Raw genomic sequence first — 15,524 nt, 5'->3', positions numbered from 1 at the left:
CTTTACATTTATTTAACACAATAGATTATGGCCCAAATACAGTAACATGTTCTTAAGTGGACCCAGCTTATGTCCTGCAATGCTTCAAGAACCTGGAAGGGGAAGAAGCAATGCTTTGAACAAGAAGAGGATTTGTCTGCCCTTGTTTTTCTGCCATCCATTTCTTGTATGAGATAAGCACTACAGTGAGGAGACGAAGGAAGCTTGCCAGGAAAGAAACAGTACATGAGAGTGTTTTCCAAGGCTGCACTGAACAGCCCGCTTCTACCTCATGGAGACTAAAACTTAGCAAATTCTCGTGGCCATAAAAAATTGTATTAGGCAGTAACATTTAAGGCCAGGAGCCAACATTTCTCCTTTGTTTTATAGGGATTTTAAATCTTGACAAGTGTTACGAAACTCCTTTAACCCCACGGTGCCAGAGTGCCAGCACTAACGGGATGATCAAGCGGCAGGCAGCGACCAGGTTATCCAACCTGGCAAAGCCCTGGAGCCGCACCAGCAGGTCTTGGTCTCTCTCTCGCTGAGCTACAAACCATACAGCCCAGCGCTGCCGTGGGCTCGTGCACTGCCTTGGGACCCCGTAGCTTAGTGCGGCTCTGCGACATGCAGGGCACCTCTGCCTGGAGCGTGGCGATAAGCCCACAGGGCACAATGCACAGTGCAGATCTGTGCTTTTGCTCCCTCCTGTTTTAACCTCAGTTTTAGAATGTGAAATTAAAATGGCATTTAACAATGAGTATGGGATGCATAGAAATGCATGAGTAATATGTATGAGTATGACTCTTATGAGATATGTTTCAAAAGCTACTGATGGAAAAGCAAAACACATCTCTGCGTTCGAAGCAATGAGTTAAGCTGTATGTTGTGCTGAGCACCAGGCTGCTTTATTATTTTGTTTTGCAGATATCCTGGGAAATAGCAGATATTCCACAACCACAGAGAAAGCCATGAAATTAGCCCCAGCATGCCACAAGGCCATGAAGTGATTGTGGAAGACGAGAGAGTCGCCCAGAAGAAAGCAAAGCTCAGAAACATTTCTGAAAGCAAACATGCTTCTCTCCATAGGAGCAATAAGAGAAAAGAAGCAGGGATCCTGCGGCACAGCACACATTCAGGTTGGAGAGTATTCTAGTCTCAGACTGGGCATAAAATGAAATGCACACTACATAATTGAAACCACATAAATCAGAATCAGTGTTTCTCAATATAGCAAATTATGCCGGCTTTACAACCCATGAAGAACAATTACGGACCTAGAAAAGACATTATGATTAGCAAAATAATGAAAGGGGGAACACAGTTTTCATTCTGGGTGATTGATGGGTTGTCAGGGATAAAATGGTCCTGAAAGAAAACATATCCTGTGTTTAGAATAACTGCATGCCCACTGCAGTGATGCTCAGATGGAACAGAGGCATGAATAATTGGGGACACTCCAGTTTCTCTTGTTTCTGGAAGCGATTCATTTGAATTATTCTGCTTGTTAATGGGAAAGAACAAGTCACTTGAAAATAGCCAACCCTTCATGTGGTTGAAATGAAAGGGGAAGAGCATCCCGTTATTTAATCAACTTACATTAAATGCCACACCCGGAGCTGGCTGCTAATAAACAAATTAATAAAGTTGCATAAATCTGAACCGCCCTCCTTGTGAATTTCGTTGTGCTGCCAGATGAAAGGCTCGGCCTTGGAGCATGCTGAGTTACCCTCTCATGTGAGCTCTAGCTTTGCAACCGGACACTTCCCCTCCCGTCGCGTGCTAAAAGCTCTGGCTGCCTGCAAATGAACAAGGTCCGGATGCAATCAAGCATAAAATGCTGCTGCCCTGGTAAGATCACCAGCTAGGTCCAGTCCCTGTATCTTTTTAGAGTTTCACAGAAGCAGGGTAGCACAGTGGTGGGACAGCTGTTGCAGATGTACTTAGGCAGTCTGGTAACAGCGGTCTCTGGCTAAACTGAACTAACCATAATAATGACATAAATGTTTTCCTTTCCTTACCAAAATCAACAGGATGCACTCCCTGCTTCTGATGACACATGCCAGAAATGCCACGAGAACTGACACCAGAGCAAGGGGTTTACGGTGCCTGCAGTGAGCGTGGATGAAAAGGAGACACGGAAACACCGACGTCACCCAGGACAGTCTGTGGCTGCTGGAAGGCTCAGGCAGGAGCCAGCACGGCATCGGCAGTGCCTGCCACTCTGCCTTTGGATCCCACCTACCTTTCATGGACTGCAACAGGCTCTAAGACTATCTAGACTGAAACAAAACTCCCCAGGCAAACACTACAACCAAGAGCTTCCTTATGCATTCCCAAGTTGTTTTAATGAAACTTTTTGACTACAGCTTAGAGCTCTGAGGAAACCATTACGCAAAAAAAAAAAAAATGTTCGGCTAAATATTTTTTGGCCTCTGAAGTCCTGCTTGTGCTCACGGCTGAGCCCCAAGCTTAACTGACGAATATGTCCATCCATACCACTGATGCTGTGGTTTTCCACAGGCTTTCCTGCTTCATACCAAAGGGGAAAACAATATTGTTTGTGAATATGACTGGGTTTAAGGTCGTAAGAGAAGATTGGGTTGGCATTGATCACTGAGTCTCAGTTTGTTGCTACAGCTTTTTACACACGTAATACCCTGTGTAAATGGTGCGTACTTTCAAAGAGTAAGGTAAAGAAAAAAAATATTGAGGATCTCAAGAAGCGGGATTATGGACTGTTTTAGCCTTCATCTAGAGAAGGAAAGTAGGAAACAGGCATTGCTGTGCTAAATCAAGTAATTGGGTTTTCCTTTTCTGTTATGTTGCATTTCTTTCTTTTGCATTTCCTGTAAATATAAAATAACACGTATTTCTGAGATATTACTTGAAGCTTTAAATTTATGATATCAATATGATTCTACAGATTTTTAAATTATAAGAAACATATTTGGGTTAGGATAAGCCATGTACCAAGGCCAAATACAGCTCAAATAAAATACATTATTTTCTTCTGGCCTACAAACGGGAAGTGTTTCTGACTTCCAATCACAAAATCAATTACAAAAGCAAAAAATCACAAAAAAAAAAAGGCACAAAAATCCAAAAATCACAAAAGCAACCACAAAAGTCAAGCAATCTTTAGTTGCTAGAAATGGTGCATTGTCCCTAAATGGATGCATATAAATTGTCATAGAATCACAGAATGGCCTGGGTTGGAAGGGATCTTAAAGATCACCCAGCTCCAACCCCCTGCCACGTGCAGGGACACGTCCCACCACACCAGGCTGCCCAAAGCCCCATTCAGCCTGGCCTTGAGCACCTCCAGGGATGGGGCATCCACAGCTTCTCTGGGCAGCCTGTGCCAGTGCCTCACCACCCTCTGAGGGAAGGATTTCCTCCTAACCTCTAATCTAAATCTCCCCTTATTTATTTTAATATCATTCTGCCTTGTCCTGTCATTGTCTGACTGAGCAAAAAGTTGTTCTCCATCTTTTTTATAAGATCTCTTTAAGTGTTGAAAAGCTGCAGTAAGGCTACCCCGGAGCTTTCTCTTCTCCAGGCTGAACACCCCCAGCTCTCTCAGCCTTTCTTTGTAGGAGAGGTGCCCCAGCCCTCTGGTCAACTTGGCCCTGAATGGTCATATAAAAATGAAGGTTTGATAAACTGATTAGACAGGAGCTCTTTCCATCCTGCTTTATGAACACAAAACCTCTGAAAGAGAGGCTTAAGAAAGACATCCATTAAAAAAAAAAAAAAAAAAAAAAGTTATAAATATTTAGCCTTAAAGTCTATGGCTTTAATAGTTAAAAGACTGGCTGAAGTCACTGATTACAACACAGTACTATATTGACATATAACTTTTGACTTTTTTAACTTTGGATGCACTAGAGAATTTCAGGGAGAAAGTCCATCAGTGATACCATGGATTCATCTCTTTTTGACAGGGCAGGCTGCTCGTTTTTATCCCTTTGCACAACGCTTTCAGACACAAGTGTTACATAAGGAGGAGTATTAATTACCACACGGAAATAGTTCTTAAAAGAAATCCATCCAAATGCAAATGTTCCGAAGCATTCATTGGGAGCCAGTATTTTTGAGTGCAGTCTGTAATGAGGAGAGCACTCCTTCAAATGATTTATTTCCAGATTTGAGGGAAATTGATATTTAAGATTTACACCTTTCAGAAAAGGTAAAGGTTTCTATTTAAGGTCGGTGTGAGGTCTGTGAGACCTCTAGCAATTCCACAGGAACATAACAGAATAGCTGATAGAAAAGACCTGAGCTAGGAATGCACAAATTGAGCAGGATTTCGTGTTTTTTTTACAAAATACATTTTTAAATATGAAAAGGGAAAAATACAGACTTGTTGGCTTAATGGGCATTCTCAAACAAAGAAACTATTGCAATATGCTCAATAATGGTAGGATCTCAAAGTCTAAGCAGCTTAAGATAAACATGTTTTTTAGGAAGTAGATAAAAGATAATTCCCTGCTAGGAAACTAATCACTACATTTGTATCATGAAAGCACTTCTGTGTTACATTTTGCTTGACTGAGTCTTCTGAATCCTATAGTAAGAAGTTTGAGGTTTCTCCTGTTTGCCTTCACTTCTTATGTGTGCATTACTAGCTGAGTTTGCACTAGAAATCCATTACACTATAGCTCAAGAATGCAAAGGGGAAAACACTTAATTTCCTCCCATCTTTAATATCTTTAATGTTATTTCATGCCATCTATTTTATGTTATGTCTAGAGTTCTGGGTAACAGAAATGACTCACGTACCCCACGCTTAGCAAAAGAGCATGCTTTCTCTAGGTGGATAACCTGAACCATAGCAAAGCTCTCTGACCCTTGCACTAAACCATAAACAGAAATTTCTTTGCACAACCAGCTGCTTTTGGGTGGTCTTTGCACAGGGATAAGTTTTATAGGCTTGGCTTTGAATCTGAAAATGCACTAGATCAAGTAGTGCTTTGGGAGGAGCCTTGTAGTTTCAGAAAGCTTTTACAGACTTCCCAAGTGACTGAGCAGTAGTTAAGACACAGCCTTGCTCCCATAAAAGCCGTCTCTTTCGCTAGTAATGCATCTACGCTACAATACTCAAATCCTGTGGGGTCCTTCCTTGGCAACCACAGCGCTGAGCAAGGGTACTCTGAAAGCTGAGTTGGCTTATTCCCTCTCGTGGCCAAACCTGCAGGAAGAAGGAGAGGTGTGGAAAGTTTTCTAGAGATGCTTTTTAATAGCATTCCCCTTAAATATGTCCACAGGGGACAATAAGGAGGAGGGGGCTTTGCCTCCCTGCTCAGGCCCTAAAACCTAGAAGAGCTAATGGAATATACAGAAGGCTAAAGCCAGATAAGGCCTGGAGCTTAGGTTTTTGTCAGCCTCATGCAATCAGGGACATATTTCACACTGGAGCTCACAAGAAATGGTCCACACAACTGCAAATGTCACCACTTTCTCAGCCAAATGCAAAACCAAAACTGCTTCTTGGATATAAATGTACACATGCTATATTTACATAGCAAACTCTAAGCGCTCCCCTGCATATGCACAGGGAAGAGGATGAATCCAAGCCATTCATCACCTGGTACGTTACTCCCACATAATTTAACGCAGCAGTAGTAGTTGTGCACTCAGACAGCATAACGATAGTGCAACCCCAAAGACCATCATGAAATAAAAGAGAAGCCCATTTTCCCACGCAATAGTGAATTTGTTATTCACTTATTGAAGTAAGTTTTTAATATTGGTGCTAGCAATCTAGGTGTTCATTCTGGACTCAAAGAACTAAAGTGAACATTAAGTCCTAAAAATCTTTAAGTGCTACTGCAACAAAAAGGCAGGGCACAGTAAACCCAGATCTGCAGTCCTCCAGAAGAAGCTGGGCCATTCTTCTACAGCACAATATCATGTCAGAAAAGAGGGAAGTCCATTTTGTTTAATGATCCCAGACCTAAGCACAGCAGGTAGGATGATCTCTCCAAAATACAAAAATAAAATATTTTATTATAAAATATATTATTTTTTCATACACAAATAATAAAAAAAAGATTTTCTACATTATGAGTCTATATCCTTTCCTTATACCACCCCCTGTTAAAGAAAATAAACTGCAAAAAGTGTCCTATCTAACCAAACCCCATAAAATGACATTTTTACAGCCTGGAGAAACACATTTAGTATCCAAGAGCCATACACACTTTACTGAAACACAAGTTGCAGGTAGACAGAGAGAATAATCTATGCTTAATCCAGCTCACTTTTAAGACTATGGTACTTTCTTAACTGGATTTACCCATCTGGCCTCTTCTAAGCATCCTAGATACAGCTGCAAGGAAAAAAACTTGGAGCCCCAACTAATACCACCATGCAGAGTGAGAGAGAGAGAGATCCAATGCAAGGGGAATGTCATTGACTTGGTTATTTGGATTGACATCAACAGTCTAACCACCTCTTGCTATTTCAAATAGACGAGAAGATGACATCTTTGTCCTGCTACCATCTCCCATGAAGTTATGCTGCTGATTTCTCTGTCTCAGGATCTGGTAGGAAGTTAATAATTCTAGGAAAATCGTTAAGGGGCAACCTCTTATATTTAAGACTGGTGGACATGTCCATGTCATGAAGACAGACATGAAGACACTTTCATGACAAGGGTGCAGTAACAGGATTACATCATGGTAAAATCACTTGCATTAAACCTGTCCTAGGTCTCTTCTGTGTCTTTACCCCTGTTCTTTTACCTCACTGCTCCATATTTGCTCTCCTTTTGGTTAATCTCTTTCGCTCCTTGCTTTGAAAAGCAGCTCCTCTTCCCTCCCTTCTCTTCCCATCCCCTCCATTCCCCAAACAACATCACCTTGACCTCCCCGCTTTGCCTCTGCAGCACTCCTTCAGCACTGCCCACCATGCTCTGACACACAGGAACAAATTATCATGTCGAACACACGTAAAGCAAATTATACATGTTTGCAAATGGCACAAATCTCTCATCTCACGTCTGCCAGGCAGATAGATAGTAAATATACTAATTCCCATTTTACAGATTCCCAGCGGATGTAAACCGGTGTAGCTTAATTGACTCCAGTGTAGCTGCCCCACTTGAAGCAAGTGGAGGTCATTGCTTAAAGCTCACAGACAGGAAGCAGTTTGCCTTCCAAAAGGCCACCCATGAATATGGGATTTCAGTGACAACGTTTTATTCCCCAAGTCCCTTGCACAGTTCCCTCCATAACCCCACCCAGCTTTGTTTTATGTCTCAGCTGGGAAGCCAGCTCCAAGGTTTGCTTTAGCGCTGGGTAACAACCGTAAGAATCCACTTGACTTTAATTACATGGTATTTATTTCACTTGCCCAGCACACTGAGGCCATACATACTAGCGAGTATTTATGGAGTTCTCAAAAAGCCCTACTCCTGCGCACGGTGGGCCTCTGATTTTGTGCTGCAAGGCAGTGACTCCCCCCGTTCTCCAGCTCTTCAACAAGCTGCTGCTTTGTTTCCAGTGACTGTGGTACGTTAATGCTGGCTGCCAGCTTGTTGGCACATACTGAAGTGGTTCCAGTTCAGCTGAACAGCTGCTGACTTATACTCCAAGTATCAATCCCAGGTCTGAAAAGGCCAAACACTCTTGTGGAAGGGCTTTTCATTAAGAACTGGGAATGCTGCTTCAAGGATCTGCATCAGGCCTCTGACAGCAGCTCATGGCCCCGTCAGGTTGCACATCACCAGATCTAAGGACACTAATTGTTTCTGCAGGCTTAGAAACTGTATGAGAACAGGTGCCTAGGTCAGGCAACGGTACTCCCTGAGTTACACCACGGCTAATGCTGGTATACAATAGGCCAACAGTTTTCTTCAGTGATAGCATAGACGTGCTTGGCTTTAAATTCTGTATCAGCAGCTGAATTTCTGTGAAGTCTGATCCAGACCCACTTTGCAGCTTGCCACAACCTCACAGAGTGAGCAAATTATTTTGAAGTGTATCCAGAGAAAAACAGTTGAGACCACATGCATTAATCTTGGACCAAGTACTAAAACTGCTTGAAACTCATCTGAAACTTCCTAAATGTTTGAGGAGTATTTGTTACCTTGTGTGAATCTTGACAGCGATGGTGACAAACGCAATAGGACTGTTTCGTCAGCAAGAACTCAGAGTGGCACACGTCAAGTTCTCTCCTGAGGAGAATCTCTCAAATTGAAACCAGCTCCGACTGCCATTTCTTGTCCTTCTTCTCACCTGTCATGGATTTCCAATCAGATTTGTCTTCAAAACCACATGAATTGCGAAGTGCCTTGTAGCCAGTAGTGTCGTCCCAGTGCTGCTCTATGAATTAGTCCCTTATAAGATTACTTGGCTTTCCACACAGCTTCTCAGAATGCCCTGGAACACTAAAATTGTCTAACCTCTCTGTCAACTTCAATAAAGAGAGGTTAAGTAACTTATGAAGCATCACGAAACACATCAGAAACACATCCAGATATTAAGTCTGGAGATTCAGACACCCTATCTTGTTATCAACCACTAAATCACCCTCATCAAGCTGAGCCAGTGTCTCATGCCAGGTGACAGTACGCAGCGTGCCTGCATCAGCTCCTTGCTGGCTGTGGCAACACGCTGTGTTATCTGCATTAGTGTGGGGCTGATTCAAAGGTGACCGTCATGGTCTGGCAGTTCATAAACATGTCGTCTGCTGCCTACGTCCTACCGAACATACTGTTCTTGTTCGGATTTTGCCTTTGTCTCCTGGGGCTTCATACACTATCCCAAGGCACCACTTTGACTGAAACTATCTATCCAGTCACCCCAAGACGGCAAACACACCAGCAGTTGTCAGCCTTTTCCCATATGGCTCTACTTAGTTCAACCTAATAAAAAAGAAAATAGTTTTTTCCCGTTGGCTCCGAATAAAGCTGTCGTGTGGATGGTGAGCTTTGTGTCATGGCCTCTGTTTTAGCCTGACAGCTAAACCAGTGCAAGGCACTGTGCTCAAGGTGTTGCAGGACTGCAACTTCCCAGTGGCATACTGGAGCAGAACATCCGCCCCTCTTGGCTGGCACACAGTGGACTGAAGATGGCCTTAGCTTTTCTCACAGCTATTTTTCAGTGTGCCCATAACCTGAGTCCCTCTTATCTCTCCCTAAAGCTATGAGCAATAAATCAGACAGTTCTCCCACTCATCCTTGCCAGGATTTTAACCAACAACTTATAACAACTTCACACTATATCTAGGCATCCAGGTCCCCAAAAGACATCGCGCTTTACAGGAAGATGATATGCTGAGAAAATCATCCATGGTTTTCCACTCATTCATTAGGGGAGCAATAAAACATCTGTATTCATTTACTTAAACTGTTAAAGCAGTGAAACAGAAGGAAGTGACTTATACCCATATTTAGAAATACGCAGTCTGCTCAACAGATCACTTAGGGAGTAAATTTACAGCAGACAATATCAACATAACACTGGTTAGTTAGCTCCTATTAACAACCGAGAAGAGCTATAGCATCAAAGCAGAAAGCAGGGATTTTTTTTTTAACTTCCCCACTGAATGACACACTAATTCAGCAAAGCAGTCCGATTCTTTGTGAACTCACCCAGCTGTCTGGCACAAGGGTGACCCTGCTCATTAATAGTGACACTGCCAAGTTATATCACAATCAGAGTCAGGCTTCTGGAGCTGCCATCCCCTCCTGTGGGGAAAGGAGGAAGACTTCAGACGAAAGCAAACAGGGTAGTCCTATGCTTAAACCGATGGCAAATAGCTTCCATTAAACACAAAATTTTAAGAAACAGAGGCATTATAATAAAAAAGATCTGCTCCACACAGTTGCAGAGATTAGAAGTCTCTCCACACTGCTTTATTGATTACTTAGAAGCAGTCTGATATATTTAACTAAAAATCAATGGAAAAAATAAAGGTCTGCCTATTTGACTCAGAGGAAGAATTTCATTCATGGGATGAAAGAGCCTAATGAGCCAATTCAGAATTCAAAGAGAGCTATTAGTGATGAAGGAATGAAGTGGTTTTGTAACAAAATGATGAGCACTGAGTGCAGATGGAGGAAATAGTGTTTTGTAAATTCTGAATCCGGATTTTTTTTTAATCTTTAAATACTTCATTGATATGCTCTCTGCAATATTTAGCATGATTTAGGGCCTCATTCATGGCCATTTTTCCCCAACTGTGGCACCTGCAAAAATATACCTCAAGTCAGTAAAAGCACTTGCACACAGTTACAGATCACTTATTCATATGGGCATGCCCAGTACTTCCTCTTAAGATAGTCAACATTTTCAAGACTTCAGTGCTTCCCCCAACAAAATAAACAACTAAAGGAGGACATGGACTGCCACAGCTATCATTTGTAGCTCTGTCTTGAGAGAAACAAATTTTGAGAACCACTGTTTTTTCAGCCTGAGGGTGGGGACCAGGTTGGGGACTGAGCAAGGCACGACTCTGTCCTTACAGTGTGGCACAACAAGCCCAGCCAGGTGAGCAGGGGATGAAATGAGGACTGATGTTTCACTTGGCTCTAATCAGTAAACTCAACCCAGCATCAGACAAAAATAAATAAATAAATAAACTGGCTGGACTTTTGGGGGCCAGACTGAGATTTGACCGTAAATATGCTGAATATAACAGTGGTCCTTACACCAAGAACCTGGTGTAGCCAAGCTACTTTAGCCACAAAGCCATTTTTGTGGCTGTCACAACCTGCACATTTTGATGCTTATAATTCAGGTTGCCCAACGTTTTCTATTAGAAGATGCCTCTCTCATTTGTTTGCACATCCATAGGGCTTTATCTGAGTGGGGAGCACTTGGTGTTCACAACCACCATGAGGTAAGAGTTAAGCAGCCTGACTACCTCTCCCAGCTATGTGTCTAGCTAATCTGGATGAAATCAGGGCACACATCCACTGTCTGCTCTGCCCACCTCAACTCCAGAACAAGAGGCTTGTGAGAACACAACACAGCTTTGCTAAACATTAGCTAGTGTGAGAAGGAAAGCAGTTTAGCAGGGAAGGAAGGTTTTACAGGGAGAAGGAATATCCTTGTTTTACAGCCTTATAAAGCTTGGGGGTGGGAAAAATCTGGCCCAAATCCCCACATTTTCTGAGGCAACAAATAAACTCCAGACAATATACGCTTTAGACATAATTATTCTAAAGATTCGCAGCTAGGAATCATGTTCTTTGTTAGCAAAATAACAAAAATAAAATAGAAGGAAGGTAAAAAAAATAATAATAATAATACATATCCAGAAGAAACGAACAATAGGCAAAAACCTAATTATGTGACTGTATGAATCTATGGCTCTTCTGTATCTTCAGTGCAGTGTGTGGTTCTTTTCCCCTCACCTGAAAGAGGCTGTATGAGAACAAAAACATTCAGAGAAAGGTGTCTACAATGACCACCTCTACGGAACAGCTTCCACACAAGGAACAATTTCCATACAGCCTGTTCAGTATGAAAAAGGGTCATCTTAGTGCGGGTGTGATACTGACCTACAAACCAAGAGTGGCCAAGATCCGATAGGTAGGCATCAGCTATGCACTGTCAGTTATGCACTCCACTGGCTGGAGAAGCCAGCTTCATGAAGGCAAAGAAGATGGTTCTTCATGCAACAGGTAGTTAGCCTGCACAAATTCTTGCTGCAGGATGTTCTTGCAAAAAGTTTAGAAGGGCTCCAAGTACTTGCACCTGGGCAAGTAGCTGGAAGGGATATCCACTGGGAAAAAGGACCTGAAAAAATTAAAAATTCAGTGAAAATCCTTGCATATGCCAATCCTCCAAATAGCTGCCACTGGCTACCACAGGCAGAGGATGCTGGGGTAGATGACCTTTGTTCTGAACCAGTGCTGCTGTGCTTTGGTGCATCTCCTGCCTTTTGTCCTGTACTTTTGCTGGGTGACACAGTATAATCTGGCTGCTTGTTTCTGGATGGATCAAATGTCCTATTTTTATATACACTAATGAATAAAAATTGAAGTTATTTCAAAAACTCATCTTCCCCACTGTGAGGACTGCACCGCAGGCCCAGGAGTGACTTTACCACATGCTTGCAATGTCTGGCAAACCATTTTATATGGAGTTGATGATAACGAACCCGGCAGCTTGTTTTCCTGAGAAACAGGATCTTGCCATTTTTTTGACCAGTAGGAAACTTATATCGAACATGTTCAAGCTAGCAAGAGAAAGTGAGAGAATTGAACTTCAAAATCAAAGGATTCCTACTTAGATATAAAAGCCACCTGAGTCAATAAGCACACAGTCTTTTAACTCTTCCACTGTGAGTATCTATGAAGAGGCTTTACCTTCAACCTTCAAGAATTTTCTTGGTAGAAGAATCACCATGATGCTTCCTCATGAATATGATTAAACACATCTTTGCCCACTGAGGAAGCTGGACATGCACAGATATGCAGCACAGATATTCAAGGGTAAATAACATGACAATGACTGATAGAGGAGTGTCAATGGCAGTTTTCCAACTTTACCTTTGAGAGCGAAAGGGTTGCCATTGGAAAGAAATTACTGACAGAACGACAGTCTTTCAGTAGGGTTCTGCAATGCAAAAGTAAAGTCAGAATGTTGGCAGAGGTTCACTTGGATAGTGCCATATCAGGATACATCAAATAAAATACGTCTTACTTTCTCCTTCAAGCTCTGACTATGCCTGGCCTGACAGGGAATTAGTGAGACATTTCTATCTGCTGACTTATTTATTACTGAAACACTCTTGTTATAGTCTTTGAAATGTTGTTCACAGTTTTAGCCATTTTCTGACTTAAATTCAGTGACATTTCTGCAAAAACATTCAGAACCAAATGGCCATAATATGTTCTGCAGACATAGGAAATACCCTGAGGAGGGAGTTAATGGGAATGAACATAATAAGGCTCTTTGAGGAGAGTGAGATGTGGTATATATTTTATCTTAACAGACTTTAACTAAATCCCTGAAGGTTCTTTATGTGGGAGAAGTTTTTCTGTTTAAGTTAAAGTCTAGTTGAATTTGAAAGGACAGTCATATTTTGTTTTCTCCCTGGGAAAAAGAAAAAGAAAAAAAGAAAAAAAAAAAGAGTGTTGATAGGTTTGTTCTGTTATTTTTATTTGGGGTTTGGGGGTTCTGTTCTGACAGTGTTCTCTAAGTGCTGAATATTCTTCATCAGCATAGACTAACGCAGAAAAGAGAGACCGGAGTATTTAGATTGCAAGCAAAGATTAAGACAGCCTTCCTTTCAGGTCTGTTTGTGTTTCCAAGACACTACTTTTTTCATTTACGTAGTTAGGCATCACTAAGGATCTGATTCAATTTCCAGTGACATGAGTGGAAGATATCTCCAAGTCAAGGATCACGGAAGGCAGAAGTGCAGAAAGGCAGCATTGCGTCTGCCTGCAATGTCAGTCCAACCCAGTCTCCCCTTCCAGTCTCCCCCAGGGGAGCCAATAGGAACTAATAACAATATCTCACTAAGACCACCCTTTCCAGGGACAGTATGGTCTCAGTGATGAAACTACAGCTTCTTTCCAAAGCTTGGCAAGTCTTTACCACTGAAATCCCCTGAGCCATTAAAAAGGCAGCCTCACAACACCCTTTTCTCCCTTCTTATAGGGGACAGTAACATTTACACGGGTGTGAAAACGCCAAAGGGATCCACAGCGCTTCCCCAAGGGCAAGTTATTTGGCCATGCAAGACCGTGCAGTCACTGTATATTTTTGCTTGAGACGACTTGGATGTCTCATTCTAAGATAGTTTGTAGGAGGCCCTGCAGAAAGGTTCACTACATATCTATCATATATTGTGGTTTTGATTATTTGTTTCACAGATGTGCCAAGAGCCTGATTTTACAAAATAAAGCAGGATAAATCCAGGATTTTCACAGGTGTTTTCTGTGTCTTTTGTCTAGTCCTTTATTCACAGTGCCTCAGCTGAACTCTACTGTTCATGCCCTTCTCCATAGTTGGACGAGTGTGCCAAGGTAAGGTAACTAACCCGCTTTAGGTTGCAAGTTCATGCCCCAGATACTTACTGCATCATCGCACTTTGGGAAATGCTGACAAGAAACAAGGGGCTGCAAGTTTCAGTCTCGAACATGTGATCACTAGCTTTTTTTTCAGGTTATTTAGTGTAGCATAGCTTTCTTAGCTCAGTCAATGGTTTCAACTTTCTGACCCCAGGTTGTTTCCATCGTGAAAATATGAAGGTTCAAAACAGAAGTATCTGGCTTAGAAACCTATCCACCAGCTCTGAGCAGGCAGAGGTGAACACAGTGTTGCCCACACACCCAACAGCCTGTGTGAGCATGCCCTGGATGCAGTATAAAACAAGACATGCTTTCTTTTGGGCAGATTTGTCTTGTCTTTTCTATTAGTTTCAACTCGCTGGTTAGAGACCTCTGCATATTATCGTGCCAATTTCAAATTCCTCTGTCTAGTTTGGTATCACTCACCTCTGTGCTAAGGCCATGACTACAAAGCACCAAGACTGGCTCTGTGCACTCAAACATAACGCATTTTAGAACAGAACACATTGCTATTTCTCCAGACAAGTCCACTGTGAGAATGGAAAGAACAACTGTCCTCCCAAGAACCAGGATTACCCAGGGTTACCCAGGCCTCCATATCAAGCACCCAACTGCGACTTTCTTGGTCTGTATCTATGCACTCTCCTCTACTATTTCCATCTTGCCTGCTGTTTCCATAAAGGCTGTGATGAGTCTCAGTATGACATATTCTTGAAGACCAGAGTAAAAACAGGGAGGAAATCCATTCTCTGAACTGGCATACATACTCTGGGGTCAGACAGAACCCAACCAAGTCCCCCCTTTGACTGGTGGATCAGAGAGGTGATGTTATTTTCCCATGGGGTTCTAGAAATGGCAGCCTCCTTTAGCTCTCTTTGTACATTTCACAACATAAGGCAATGCCTGCTGTTTAAATAAACCTCAACATGCAAAGCTTACCGACTGTACTGAGATCTTTTCTCAGCATCTTCTTGTCCCTGCCAAGTTAGTTGGCACACAGAAACTCACCACTCTAACTTACAGATATTACAAAATAGGCAGAAGGAAGGCAAATAACTTTTATAGACTTCTTTCTAGCTATATACTAAAGACAATACATGCAAGCTTTAGTTTTGTGCAACACACTTCTTAGCAGAAGCAGTACCCTGAGCCCTGCAGCAAATATGTTTCATCCACCTCCAATTAAAATACTGGGAGTTTATCACCCACTGAACTCACAGTGCTTCAGGCAAAACCTCTCATGAGGCTGCAAAACAAATCCAAGATTTCAACGATATATTGTAAAACTCCTTTATGGATCTTTTTACTGTCATGACTACTCATTCCTTGCCACTGTGAAAAGTTTCTGCATTTCCTCTGTGATCAGCTGTCAGTCAGGTGGGTGAAAGACTTGAAACCTCACCAGGATCAGCAGTTTAATATATGTTATTTCTGAAATCTTGCAAAGGGTTGTGAAGAAATTGATCCTGTTCTTGGAGCTGTGTAAACTTCAAAAACCAAGCTGCAA

The sequence above is a fragment of the Anser anser genome (genome assembly GCF_964211835.1).
Source record: "Anser anser genome assembly, chromosome: 3".
In the NCBI taxonomy this organism is placed as follows: Eukaryota; Metazoa; Chordata; class Aves; order Anseriformes; family Anatidae; genus Anser; species Anser anser.
Note: the sequence above shows the minus strand (reverse complement) of the source record.